The 15,073-nt window shown below is 39.9% G+C and overlaps 1 pseudogene; it reads right to left on the bottom strand.

Annotated features, from left to right (window-relative positions):
• Positions 1-14,741, bottom strand: part of LOC126694939 (sodium/calcium exchanger NCL-like) — a 41,317-nt pseudogene extending 26,576 nt beyond the window's left edge.
• Between the last annotated feature and the right edge of the window lie 332 nt (positions 14,742-15,073).

Raw genomic sequence — 15,073 nt, 5'->3', positions numbered from 1 at the left:
TTCACAGATGCGGTTAGCCCTGACGTGATTGGAGGGATGGTAACTGCCACCACATTTAATGCACCTCACCAAACACCCAGACTGCATTTATGTGAAGAAGAACTCTGAACAATGCTATCTTGGTTGCCGCAACTCACAAAAGACTTAGGAGGGCGTTTGATGGAACAGGCATCCAAGTAGTGGCCTGCATAATCAACAAATGGAGGGTCAAGATCAACCAAAGGAGGCTATATAATGAGAGAGATCCTCCAGGGACAGTGATTTAGGAGAAAATCGGGAGAGAAAACACTGTAGCAACAAGAACTGAAATTGTATCCAAGTTAAAAGAAATATATTCCAGGACCACTCTCCTCAGATTTTTCCGAGGAAGGATTTCTTTGACAAAGTTTATCTTTCTTTGCTTTTTTACTATCTTTAATTCACTGTGTGTGTTGTTCGATCCATTGAAGCCTAGTTTTCAAGCCTACTCTATACAAATTCATTGTATTGGGCTCTTTGAGCCCTAATCCGTTTAGCTTTTGGGCAAAGGATCCAAACCCTGCCCCTACAATTACGTATATTGAAATAGGTTGAGTAATTACTCCAAAAGCAATATTTCATTTCTAACATAATGGTGGATCCCAATAATAAAGTTTATGATGTGATCCACCATTGATAGGGAGGAGAAAGCAATAATCCTAGAATATTGAATAATTCTCCTAGTTTACCTTACCTATAATTATTTTATTCTAGTTTAATCTTATCTCCACCTTAAGTTGTATCCATTATGTTGGTTTTTTTAGTGGAGTTTGTATTGTGTTTTTGTATTATAACACCTTTCCATTTTCATTTTGTGTTGTGTATTTGTTTCTAAAAAAAAAAGAAAAAAAGAGTTGCATGCGTTATATTGATTGGATTAGGAAACAAAATACTCCAAAGTGACACATATATACACTTAGTAAATACTAAATAGCAAAGTTTTGAAACCCGGACTGTTCATTGAACCACAAAAGAGAGAGGTTCAAGGTTTTTAAGGTTAGACCGGAGTTGAACCGAGGTCGAACCGTGATGACGTCATAATTAATTTAATAATTATTTAAATATAAATAAATACATTAAATTAGTAAAACTAGAAAAATTAACTAAAATAGTCTCCAAATAAATATAAAATTTATCTTTCAAATATATTTTCATATCATAATTTTCATAAGACAAATAGAAAATATTAAATCTTAAGCAAACTTAATAAATAAACAAACAAATAAGTATATAACCATATTATAGTAGATGATATAACAAGTATAACACCACTGTTGTAGTAACCAACCAGTAAACTACCACTATCAATTTTTTCGTAAAAAAAAAACCCACTATCAAACTTAAATCTAACATTAAAATATTATTAAAACAGGAGTGCTTAAAAAGCTTAAAGCTGTAGTACTGTAATACACTAATATAATATGAACAAAGATAAAAACTAAATATAATAATTAATAAATACATCAATTTATGTGGTCTGTGGTGATACACAAGGTCTAGCGTTTTTTACAAAGCATATACTACTTTACATCTTTACCCAACAGCAACAGAGAAAGACTTCAATAAAATTAAAACAAAAGAGAAATCATCTTAGCAAAAAATGAGAAAGCAACACAGTGAGAAAAAGAGAGTCTTTCACTGGTTTAGAGAGATCCGATCGCTGGTCATCAACTGGAGGTAACAGCAAATGACAACGCTGAAAAGGACAGAAGCTTGGACTGGCATCTGGAGAGTTGTGGAGGATATTATCAGAGATTTGACTGAGCTGAGTAGTGCGGTGGCCGACGAGGGAGAGAGGCAATCTAAGGCGAGGGAGGGTCCGAAGGGAGGTGATTTTTCTTGAGCTTGAGGACCGAATGATGGAGACTTGGTTTGGTTTCTAATTTTGACTCTTTGAGCATCCTAAACGTCATCGTATAGGGGAAAAACAGATAGTGATGCCATTTAAGGCTTTACTTTTTTTTTCTTTTCTTTTTTTTTTTTTTTTATAAAAAAGGGTACGTGAGAACTGCTGAAACCGTTCATAGTTCTCGAACCGTGTGGTCCGACCACGGTTCACACGGATCTCAGCTTTTTTCTCATGAACAGTTCTTGAAGCTAAAAAAACTGTAAAACTGAGAGGTTCACGGTTTTCCCGGTCAGACCGTACGGTTCGGTCCGAGTTTCAGAACATTGCTAAATAGTAGAATTTTTATTTCAAATAGAAAAAAGTTAAAATTTTTTCTTTCTCATTTATTAGCTTATAAATTTCAAACAAAAGCAAACATGAGTTGAGGCACAAATACAATACTCTTTCTCTTTGAGCTATAAGGAAGATATGTCCGTTTGGGATCCGTTTATTTTGTTGAAACTGGAAATTTTTTGTTGAAAATACTGTAGATAAAGGTAAAGTTTAGTTGAAATAGTACAATGAAACCTATAAATAGTACTTGATAGTCCTGAAAATGTATTCGTCCACCATAGAAGGACGATAATCAAGGATGATACTGGAATCAACCAAGCCCGGGAAGAACTGCCTGACAAAGACTCAACCATCGTCCCTCAGTTATGGCGAGGTGTTACATAAAAAAATAACAGTCTTCAGCACCGTTAGAAGATCATTCTGTCCATTTAATACCTCGCGTTGGCGTTACGAATCCTGCAATGATTCGACCATCAAAGCAAGGCCAACGACTAGGAAGAGAGATCCTATATATGCCCATTGATAAAGCTCGCACAAAAGGCATACAACTAGAATCTTCAAAAACACACATATTACACTCTTCCCAAGTGTTAGCTATTCTAACTTTAGCATCGAAGACTTGTTGGCAGGTGCCACACTGGTGTCCTTATTTTCTTTTTGACTTGTCTCTGGATCAAGTAAACTCCTGGACGATTCCCGTCTGGACGAATCTCTTTATTAACAATCCCAGCATCATCAGTTTGGCGCTGTCTGTAGGGACACGAGTACTATTCAACACGTGATTTGTCCCAATTAACTCACAAGTCCAGATGGAAACCAACACTAACCCAAATCCTGCCGCGTTGGCTCTGCAAACTCAGTCACATGCAGCCACTGTGGAGGAGCTTACCAAGAAAAACCAGGAGATGAGGCAGCAGATGCAACAGGAAGATAACCGTACAGACGTCAACAAGGATGACGATGAAGACAGTAACAAAAGACGAACCAGCACCCCAAAAGAGGCGAGCTCAGATCTCCTCAAGGAGATGAGGAAAGAGATGGACGAATTAAGAAAAGCCATTAAGGGGAAGACGGACCAGAGCTTGGAAAGGATAGTCAAGAAGACGGATTCACCTTTCACCGTGGCCGTCCAGGAGTGCCCGGTGCCCTCCAAGTTCCGTTTACCACAACTAGAGCCCTTCGACAGGCTGAAAAACCCACTGGATCATTTGAATACCTTCAGGACAACTTTGGGTCTTCAACAACCCCCTAACGAGATTTTGTGCCGCTCCTTTCCCACTACTCTCAAAGGAGCAACTAGGGAGTAGTTCAACAAGTTGCCAATGTCATCCATTGATAACTTCGAGCAGCTAAGCAGTTCCTTTGTCCTTCATTTTGTCGGCAAGCAACGTCCAAAAAGGATTGCCAACCATTTGCTCACCATCAAACAAGGAGAGAAGGAACCATTAAGGTCTTATGTAACTCACTTCACCTAAGAAATGCTGGAAGTAGATGAGGCGGATGATAAGGTACAGCTCACGACCTTCAAGGCAGGGTTGAAGTCTAGAGATTTTGGGGCTTCCATGGCCAAAAATCCCCCCAAGACGATGGCTGAGGCATTATTGAAAGCACAGAAGTATATTAATGCTGAAGAAGCTCTAGCAACCATCAATGGAGCAGAAAAAAGAAAGGAAAAGAAGAAGGAAAAGGAGGATGATTGGAGAGGAAAAAATAGAGATCGAGCAGACTGACAAAATGATGAAGGGAATAGGTGAAGGGAGGACAAAAACCCTCGTCCAGTGAAGTTCACACCGTTAGTGATACCTGTTGACCAGATTCTGATGGAAATAAGAGACGAACCATCTCTTAAGTGGCCAAGGCCACTCCATTCATCACCTAGTCTACGCGACAAGAGGAAATACTGTCGTTTTCACAAAGGCCATGGGCACTACACAGAGGATTGTAGAGATCTAAAGGAGTAGATTGAAGAACTTATACAGAAAGGAAAACTACAACAATATATGAAAATGGGAGATTCCAGCAAATATAGCCAGAAAGGTCAGTACAGAGGCTCAAAGAGGGACGAAGACCGCCCATCGCCTCGTCCACAGAATGCATTAGGGGAAATAAAAACTATCGCAGGGGGATCATTTAGATCCATCAGGAAGTCACACCAAAGGCAAGTAAATAGTATTCATAGTCTACCTCATCTAAAGCAAAAATGGACAAATCAAGACATGTACTTTTCAGAAGAAGATGCAAGGGGTGTAAAGCAACCTCATGATGACCCACTGGTCATTATGATCATGATTGAGGGGTTCAATACAAGGAGAGTTCTGGTAGACAATGGGAGCTCGGCTGACATTATTTACCTTTTCGCCTTCCAGCAACTAAAGCTAGACCCAAAAAGGCTTCATCCTTTCGAGTCCCCCCTCGTCAGTTTCAGTGGAGACAAGTTATACCCTAGGGGGATAGTGATGTTAACAGTCACTGCCGGTTTAGACCCCCTTCATGTAACCAACCAGCACAATTTCTTGGTAGTAGACTCACCCTCAGCCTACAATGTGATCATAGGACGACCTACACTTAACCGTTGGGAGGCTGCTACTTCCACGTACTATTTGAAGGTAAAATTTCCAGCAGAACAAGGGGTTGGTGAGATAAAAGGAGACCAGGTATTGACAAGAGAGTGTTACCAAGCCATCCTGGCTTCAAAAGAAAACCATATGTGGATAATCGAGGAAAAAACACCAGAGATTGTTGAGAAGCTAGAAACGATAGAGTTTGTTGAAGGAAGTCCAACGAAGACAACCTAAATAGGGACGAATCTAAGTCTCAGGACGAAGGAAGGGATCATCAACTTCCTAAAAGATAACCTCGATGTATTTGCTTGGAGCCACGAGGATATACCAAGGATCCTAGCAAGCCTCATCCAGCATCGCCTGAATGTTGACCCAGAGAAGAAGCTCGACTAGCAGAGAAGAAGAGTCTTTGCCCCCGAACGAAACAAAGAAGTAATGGATGAAGTAAATAAATTGCTTGCTACCAATTTAATTCGGGAAGTTCACAACTCTGAGTGGTTGGCCAACGTGGTCATGGTCAAGAAAACAAACAGGAAGTGGAGAATGTGTGTCGATTTCACAGATCTTAATCAAGCCTGCCCGAAGGATAGTTTTCCCTTGCCTAGAATTGATCAACTGGTAGACTCCACCGTCGGACATAAACTTCTCACGTTCATGGACGCATTTTCCGGATATAGCCAGATACAAATGGCTGAAGAAGATCAAGAAAAAACTGCCTTTATCACCAGTCAAGGGCTCTGTTGCTACCGGGTCATGCCCTTTGGACTCAAGAATGCAAGGGCCACCTATCCAAGGTTGGTGAACCAGATGTTCGAGAAACAGATCAAGAGAAATGTGAAGGTATACGTTAATGATATGCTTGTCAAGAGCAAAAAGGAAGAGGACCACTTGGACAACCTCAAAGAGACGTTCAACACGCTCAGATAGTACAGCATGAAGCTGAACCTGTCCAAATGTGTTTTCGGGGTTTCCTCAGGGAAATTCCTCTGGTTTTTGGTGTCGCAAAAGGGAATTGAAGCAAACCCCAAGAAAGTCAAGGCCATCCTTGAAATGTCTTTGCCAAAGACGATCAAAGATCTACAATCCCTCACAGGAAGAGTAGCAGCCTTCAATAGGTTCGTCTCTAAGGCCATAGACAAATGCCTTCCCTTCTTCAAGACTTTAAAGAAATCGTTTGCTTGGACGAAGGAGTGCGAAACAACATTTCAAGAGTTGAAGCACTACCTGAGCAACCCCTCACTCTTAAGTCCGTCCAAAGAAGGCGAAGACTTATTCTTTTACTTAGCAGTATCTCTCACGGCAGTCAGCGCAGCATTGATTAGAAAAGAAAATAGGTTGCAACTCCCTGTATACTATGTCAGCTAGGCTTTCCAGGGTGCCGAGGCACGATATCCTCACATAGAGAAGATCACCTTTGCCCTAATAGTGGCTTCAAGAAAACTTCGTCCATACTTCTAGGCTAACCCTATCATAGTAATGACGGACCAGCCGATCAAAAAAGCGATGAACAAACCCGAGGCTGCAAGACAAATGGTACAATGGGCTATTGAACTCAGCCAGTTCGACATAGAATACCATCCATGAACAGCCATAAAAGCTCAGGTATTGGCTAATTTCATAGCAGAATTCACCATCCCTAAGAATACAGACGACCAAGAAGACCTTTGGATGATAAACACTGATGGATCGTCCACTCAGAAAGGAGGCGGAGCAGGCGTTGTTATTACTTCCCCTGAAAAAGACGTTCTTAAGTATGGGGTCCAACTCAAATTCCCAATAACTAATAACGAAGAAGAGTACAAGGCCTTACTGACAAGACTAAGAATAGCTCGGGCTCTTGGAGTTGAAAATATCATGCTCAAGACTCACAACTCGTCATAAGGCAAGTTAGGGGAGATTTCAAAGCAAAAGAGACGAGAATGTAGAAATACCCAAATTGAGGAATTAGCTGGTAAGTACCTTTCATCACGCAGAGTTCGTTCCGGTCCCAAGGGATCAAAATGCAGAAGCTGACGACGTAGCATGAAGTGCCTCAACAAACAACCAGGATAAAATGAATGATTAGAGTATGGAAGAACAAGACTCTCCCAGCATCGAAGAGTTTCAAACTTTCCCTGTGCATACACACTTAGGATGGATCCCATTTTATCGTTCCTTAGAGATGGACGATTACCACCAAATCCTGAAGAAGCCAAAAAGGTTAAAAAACGAGCAGCCTAGTTAATAGTAATGAACGGTGAACTTTACAAAAGGGGCTTCTCCTGGCCCTACTTGAGATGTATAGAAGAAGATGAGGCCATATATGTCCTGGAAGAGGTACACGGGGGAATTTGTGGAGATCACATGGGGCATAAGTTGCTTGTGAGGAGGATCATGAGAGCAGGTTATTTTTGGCCCAGATGCAACAAGACGCAGTGGAGTTTGTGAAGAGATGTGACAGTTGCAGAGGTATGGGAATGTTCATCGAGTCCCTAGGTAAAAAATGATGACCATCTCCTCACCCTGGCCGTTTGCACAATGGGGGATCGACATCATGGGCCCTCTACCACAGGAAAAAAGACAGATGAAGTTCCTACTCGTCGTGATCGACTACTTCACGAAGTGGGTCGAAGCAGAGGCTCTTGCAAGGATCACCAAGGCAAAGGTACAAAATTTTGTATGGAAATATATTGTTTGTAGGTTCGGGATACCAAGGACGATCATCTCAGATAATGGTCGTCAGTTCGACAGCCACGGGTTCAGATTGTTTTGCTCGAGCCTAGGTATCAAAAACAAATACTCATCACCAGGACAAACTCAAGCCAATGGAAAGACGGAAGTAACCAACTAAACCTTGCTCAACATTATCAAGTCTCGGTTGATGGGGGCAAAGGGAGCATGGCCTGAGGAATTGCAGAGTGTCTTGTGGGCTTACAGGACAACGGCACAAACACCAATAGTAGAAACACCCTTCAATCTAACATACAGCACCGAAGTAGTCATCCCAGTTAAGGTAGGACTTACTATCCTCAGGAGAAAGTTCTTTGACGAACAACGCAACGACGATCAACTGAAGTTGAACCTTGATTGCCTGGACAAAGTCAGAGACCAAGCCTCCCAAAGAATGGCCAAGTACTAGCAAAAGATGGCCGAATACTACAATAAGAAAGTAAAACTAAAAAGATTCAACATCGGGGATCTAGTACTCTGAAAGGTAACTCTTACAAAAAAAGATCCAGTGCAAGGCAAACTTGGTCCGACCTGGGAAGGACCCTACAGAGTCGTCCACTACTCACGACAGGGCAGTTACCACCTAGAAGACTTAGATGGAAACAGGCTACCTCATCCCTGGAATGTCGAAGATCTAAAGAGGTACTATGAAAAAGGAATCATAGCATGATTGTATAATTTAATTTTCGAACTCTTTAACACAAGTCATGTAATAAATGATTATTTAGAGCTTTGTAAGTTGTTATTCAGCATCTCACGAGCATTATCCAACAGTTCGCGCACTTTAATTATCTCATTCTCAAAAGACCAAAAAGGTCGTCCAAACAGAAAGACGATAAGATTCCTTAGATGGATGTACATCGTCCAAACCAAAGAGAGGATAAGATTCCTTAAATGGATGTATGTCGTCCAAACCAAAAAGACGATAAGATTCCTTAAATGGATGTAAGTCGTCTAAACCAAAGAGATGATAATACCCCTTGAACAGATGAACGCAGATAAGATCCATTAAATGAGTGGATATCGTCTAGATAAGAACGAAGAGAGTACTTTAACAAAAATCTTCTAAGTCCACATATGGACGACGAGAGCATTTAAACAAAAATCCTTTCAGTCCACATAAGGACGAAAAGAGTAATTAAAGCAAAAATCCTCTAAGTCCACATAAGGATGAAGAGAGCATTTAAACAAAAAGCCTCTAAGTCCCTGCAAGGACGAAATAAGAATTTTTTCTCTAAGTCCCCATAAGGACGGAAGGAGTACTTTAACTAAGGTTCTCCAAGTCTGCATAAGGACGAAGACAAGGCATCTACAATTGAAAACGAATGAGGAAAATACCAACAAACATATCACATATAAAGAGATGCAAGTTGTTCGAAAGCACCAAAACATACCGGGCATAAAAATATTGTTCATACAAAAGCCCAAAAACATATAGGGCACCACCAAAAAAAAAAAAAAAAAGGGAGTCTTCGAAAGTGAAGCCTGGTTAAGCCAGAGGGGCGTCGTCACCACCCTTGTCAGCCTCAGAAGGATCCTTACCAGAAGCCTGAACAGCTTGGGCCACCTCGTCTACCTCAATTTCCTTATCAGCGGCTTCAAAATCCAAGTTTTCCAGATCGGTTCCAGGTCCGTGCTTCATTAAATACCTCCTCAGTAGTGCAAAACCCTTAAAATACCACTAGAACAAAATAGTGTTATATTCCTCTATCGTTTGGAAAGCAAGGACGGCCTTAGCAACGGTAGCTTTCATCCTCTGGTTGGCCATCGCAAGAAGTTCATCCTTCTGCTTCGTTAACAGTTTCTCAGCTCCAAGTTGCTCAGTCAGGACTTTAACTTGCTCCTTGGAGGTATTATGAGCGTCCATAGCAGCAATCAAATCCCTCCGCAACCCCGAAGATTCAACCTCCAAAGCCTCCACTTTCAGAGTAGCCATGACTGCCTTCTCCTTGTTCGCCAAAAATTGTGTAGTAAGGTGCATCATCTCTCCCAACACCTAACAGTAAAGAATACCGTCAAAACTTGTGAACATGTTAGCTCACCATCTCGTGGGAAGGCACAAGGGAAATCTCCTTAATTTCTTCAGGACTTAAGAGCTCATTTGCTCGAGTCATGGCTACGTCAACATCAGCCCAAATGGTGGAGCCCATTTTCTCCTTGCCCTTGTACCCTGTCTTCCGCTTCTTCGGGGCAAGGACCTCCTCAAGGGAAATGGCAGGAGAAGCTGTCCGTCCCTCGTCCAAAGTGGGGGTAGACGAACCCCTTTCAGCCACCTCTTTCACTCTCTTTTTCTCCTTGTCAGTTATCCTTAATGTTTTCTAGCCAATACTTGAAAGAGGTTCATTCTTCTTCACCTTAATTTTGGCGTACATATCCTTGTTAAATTTGCTCATCATCTCTGCACCAAAAAGGAAGAAAAATTTAAGAATTCAAATAAGGAAGAAAGAAATATGGATGATCATGCACGTTAAAAAGACTCACGTTTCCTCTTCTCTTGGTCGATCGCTTTAAGGGCGTAGAGTGAAGGCTCAAGACCTAGACAATGACGGGCCAATATGCACGGATCAACCAACTCGTTGAAATCGCCAATCGTCGTTGCGTACTTAATGGCCTCCTAAACTCTTTCTTCAAACTAGCTCTTAAGATCAGGGCATTCCTTCACTAAAAAAAAAAAAAAAAAAAAAAAAATGTAAGAAGGACTATCAAAATCAGCCAGAGCACCAAGAAAAGAGGCTTTAAAGGCAAACACGCCAATATGAGGGGTCTCCTATCGGCGTAGCAACCTAGGAACATTCCCCCAAAAGTCATCGGACAAAGTCTCCCAACCATCACTTCCAATAACGGAAGGACGAGGGAAGATCAACTACAAGGCAGGATCTCCTGTCCCAGGGAACAAACTCATAATATCCAAACTCCTTGGACTCTTTTAGGTGGTAGAGGTAGGTGAACTCGTTGAGAGTGATCATGTCTCCATCCGCTATGGTCTTCTAGATCACCATACAGCTTATGACGGTCCCCCAGGAGTTCGGCATAAGCTGCCCAGGGGCAGTGTGTAGGTGATCTAAGAATTCAATAATGAATGGATGAACAGGAAACCTCAGGCCACACGAAAAAGTAGCTTCATAAAAGCAAACTTCACCATGGGCAAAGGCACAAGCCTTCACGCCCTTCCTAGGTAGACGAGCCCTAGTTTCATTAGGAAATTGGAATATATCCCTAAACTTATTAAAGACATCCAGCTTCAAGGTACATTTTTCTTTGAGGGTGTGAAAGGGACGGGATGTTGTAGAGGTAGAAGGAAGAATAGATGAACACGGAGGAACATAGGTGGCCGTGTCCCTAACAGCCCTGTTCGCGACCACACCAGAAGACGAAACCCTCTCTTGACCACTTGATCCCAACTCTGACCCCATATCTTCCCGCCTAAGAACCCCACAGACTGATTTAAACCAAGACAAAGACTGATGCAGCAAAGGGTACAAATCACCTAAGGCTAAATTAAGACCACTATCCCCTACAACGAAACCCCCAATTTGTGGGTATCGATCTCCAGAAGAATCTAACAGCCCCCCCAAGCTAGCGAAAAGAAAGGCGATGGAGGGAGAAATATTCCTAAATTTAGTATAACCCACCATTCAGGAAAGTTATTCAATCCCAAAAAGGAAAATAAGAATGCGAAAGAGAAGAACACAGTACAGCCAAAAAGAGAAAAAGCGTAGAAATAGGCGAATGTACCTGAAAATAAGGAGGAAAACCGAATAGGGTTAAGAGAAATGCGCAGCAACAATAGTAAACTTAGAGAAATCAAATGCAGAGAAAAGGAAAGAATGGAAATCAGAGATGTCAAATGCAAAAGGAAAGTGAAAAGATGAAAAAATAAAAGAGTTAAAAGGTTTTGCCTTGAAAAATGCGGGAAATTGAAAAGGCAGTCACCGGAAACGAGAACTGCTCACTGATCAGAAAAGGACACACGACCACGATACGTGCCACGCCGCCATAGGACCATAAATGTAGAGAACATAATCCTAAGCATCAGAAAACTTTTCAAAAAAAAAAAAAAAAAAGAGACCTCTTGTATTCCCTGGACCGTCCGAATTGAGGACGATCATGGAATAGGGGGGCAATTGATGATCCTGAAAATATATTCGTCCACCATTGAAGGACGATAATCAAGGACGATACTGGAATCAACCAAGCTTGGGAAGAACTGCCTAACAAAGACTCAACCATCGTCCCTCAGTTATGGCGAGGCATTACATAAACAAATAACAGTCTTCAGCACCGTTGGAAGATCATTCTGTCCATTTAATACCTCGCGTAGGCATTACGAATCCTGCAATGATTCGACCATCAAAGCAAGGCCAACGGCTAGGAAGAGAGATCCTATATATGCCCATTGATAAAGCCCCAAAGAAGGTACACAACTAGAATCTTCAAAAACACTCATAGTACTTTCTTCCCAAGTGCTAGCTATTCTAACTTTGGCATCGGAGAGTCGTTGGCAGGCGCCACACCAGTGTCCTTATTTCCTTTTTGACTTGTCTCTGGATCAGGTAAACTTGTGGACGATTCCCGTCTAGACGAATCTCTTTACTGATGATCCCAATATCATCAGTACCAAAAAATGTAATGAGACTCATAAATAATAGTAAAAATAAATTAAATAGTAAAATAAGTTGGCAAAAATTGCCAAACGGAAACCGCTGAAAACAAAAACAAACTCTCTTTATCTAGCTATGGTTTCTCTGCAATTAATTGGTTAATGAGATGTTGCAATTTGCAACTACCTACAGATGATAAAGATCCATTGACTGTTGATATTGAGTCAATGGGTCATTGGCATAGATATGGTGTAAGTTATAGGTCAAGGATCTACTTCACAATTAAAAGCAAGTAATAAATCTAGACTCGGCAACTAGTTTGACAATTGAGTATGAGAAGAGAACTGCTATGTTCACAATATTTTTACAATATATTATAGATAGTTATTATTGCTTCAAATTTAAATCTAACACTAAGATTTTTTTTTTGCTCCAGCAATAACAACCAGTAACAGCCTGCCATTTAAAATTTGTTGTAAAAATATTATGAAAATATTGAAGACATATCATTTCTCATTGAGATTTGATAAATCTATTGTCCATTGATATTGAGAGTCTATTTGGTTAGAGGGGTGGAAAAATGGTGAGATAGAAAATGGTGAGAGAATGGAAAAGTAAGAGGATAGAAAAGATTTTAATTTCTCTCATTTTTGTTTGGTTGTGAGTGAAAAAGTAGAAAGATGAAAAAATTAAGTTTATATAAATTTATTCATATATCCGTGTTAAAAAATGATGGCCAATTAAAAAAATAAATGACAAACAACCAAAAAAAAAAAAAAACAATCACCCAATTCATTAAAAAATAAAAATCATGTTAAAAAAAAAGGGGGTCCAATTAAACAAAGAAAAAAGAAAGAAAAGGGAAGTAGAAGAAGAAGGCGCTGTGCCGAAGAGAGGAAAAGGAAAAAGAAAGAAAAAAGAAAGGAGGCAACGTCCCAAGACAGTGCACCAAAAAAAAAAAAAAAAAATCATTGGACATGGACATTTTTGTTTATCATGTATTCTTTTTTTTTTTTCTTTCAATCTTTTTCTCAATTTGGAGATAAAATATTTTGATGGATTTGAAGAAAAAGTACCTAAATCTTACCATTTATTTTTCTATCCTACTTTTTTTTTTTTTTTTCAAAATTTGCAACACCCTATTTCACTTTCAAACAAAACATCACAAGTGAATAGGCAGCTGGCACAGATACAGGACCATTTATTGACACGGGCAAAGTTACATTAGTGATTGGGCCCTAGCAGCTGGCATAGATACAGGACTATTTATTGAAAGGGGCAGAGTTACATTAGTGATTGGGCCCCACCAAAAGTTTTAAAATATCATTTAGACTTTAGAGCAAATAAATGTAAAAGTTAATGGCATGAAATATATATATATATATATATATATATATATATATATATATATATTGGTTAAAAGGGTTATATTATAATCAACTAACTGTTTACAGACACCAAAGATGGGCTTGTCAGCCTACAATATGACACACCATACATATCTGCATACAAAATAGGGAGAAATTCAACAGTAGGAGGCTGATCAAAAATGACAAAATCATCTTGCATACAGCAGCCTCATCTAGCCAGAAAATTTGCACACATGTTGGCCTCTCTAAACACGTGCACTACTCTGACTTGCTGCAGTTGGTCTAACAACATCCTGCAATCATGCAAAAGAGGAGAATAGTTTCTATTAGGAGTACTGTTAGACTTCAAAAGCTCCACAATCACCTTGGCATCTAATTCAACCTCCAAATGCTGGCATCCTAACTGGATAGCTAAAGTAAGACCATCCCTTAAAGCCCACCATTCAGCAACAACACTGGTAGTATAACCTATTGACCTTGAATACCCTTTAATCCACAATCCATGGCTATTTCTAATGATTCTACCGCCCCCTGCCTTCCCAGGATTTCCTTGAGATGCCCCATCAGTATTGAGTTTAAACCACCCTTCAGGTGGTTTATGGCATGAAATATTTAAGAAATAGTTAAATTTATTAGAAAAAATTATTTTATATAAGCAATATTTAGATATAGTATCTATGTATTGTTTTTTAAGTTTCTCTCTTAAAATTCCGTCATATGACTTTTTTCTTATAAATGAGAGTGTATTTTTTAAGTTAAATAGCCACATGGTAGAATTTAAAAAAAAAAACTTAAAGAACAACACCTAAGATACTGTATATAAATTTTATCTATTTTATATTACTAACCATTGTTTTATAAGTTTAAATTATTTAAATATGCCAACGGGGACTTGGCTGATTGGGTAAGGCTTGGGCGTTTCGTGCACCACACCTAGGTTCGAATTCCACTGTCCGCAAGTTTCCGTTGGTGGGCATCCTAGGTGGGAGTTGACCCTCCCACACGTCAGTTAATCCCGGCGGCACCCTGCCCGGGGTATAACCATAAATCCCCGCATTTTTTTTTATCAAAAAAAATTTATTTAAATATATATGTTTTTTACCAGTGTCAAAAAAAAAAAAATTAAAAAAACAATAAGAAATTAGCGTACACCGAGAACAAGCATGGCATCGGGAAGAGCACCAAGATTGGGAAGGACGAGACTGGCCACAAAACCTAAGCCTACAATTTCCAACAAGAGCTCGCTCTCATCAGACAACGACTTGGCAGCGAAGAACATGAGGTAACCATACATCACCATGCGAGGTGATTCACTGATTGTGGTTAATTCCCTTACTGATAATTCACCTGCCCTTGTTTTCATAGTAGCTGCCGTATATGGTATTCATTCAATCTTGTACAAGTTCGGAGAAGCATAGAGTTCTCATGTTGCACGATATGGAAAATAACTAGCACACACCTACAAATAAAACATGTTCAAGGCATTGATGATTTTGTAACTTAGATTGAGAAAAGTTAGTACTTCACAATGCACACTTTATCTCATAATGTAATTCCTTCTTCTTCTATTGAATAGAGTTTACAAGTTTCTTCTTTTAAATTTTTTTTAAAAAAAAAAAAAAAAAACTTTAA

The sequence above is a fragment of the Quercus robur genome, chromosome 8 (assembly GCF_932294415.1).
Source record: "Quercus robur chromosome 8, dhQueRobu3.1, whole genome shotgun sequence".
Lineage (NCBI taxonomy): Eukaryota > Viridiplantae > Streptophyta > Magnoliopsida > Fagales > Fagaceae > Quercus > Quercus robur.
The sequence above is the reverse complement of the archived record's forward strand: the minus strand, read 5'-3'. Positions and strand labels throughout refer to the sequence as shown.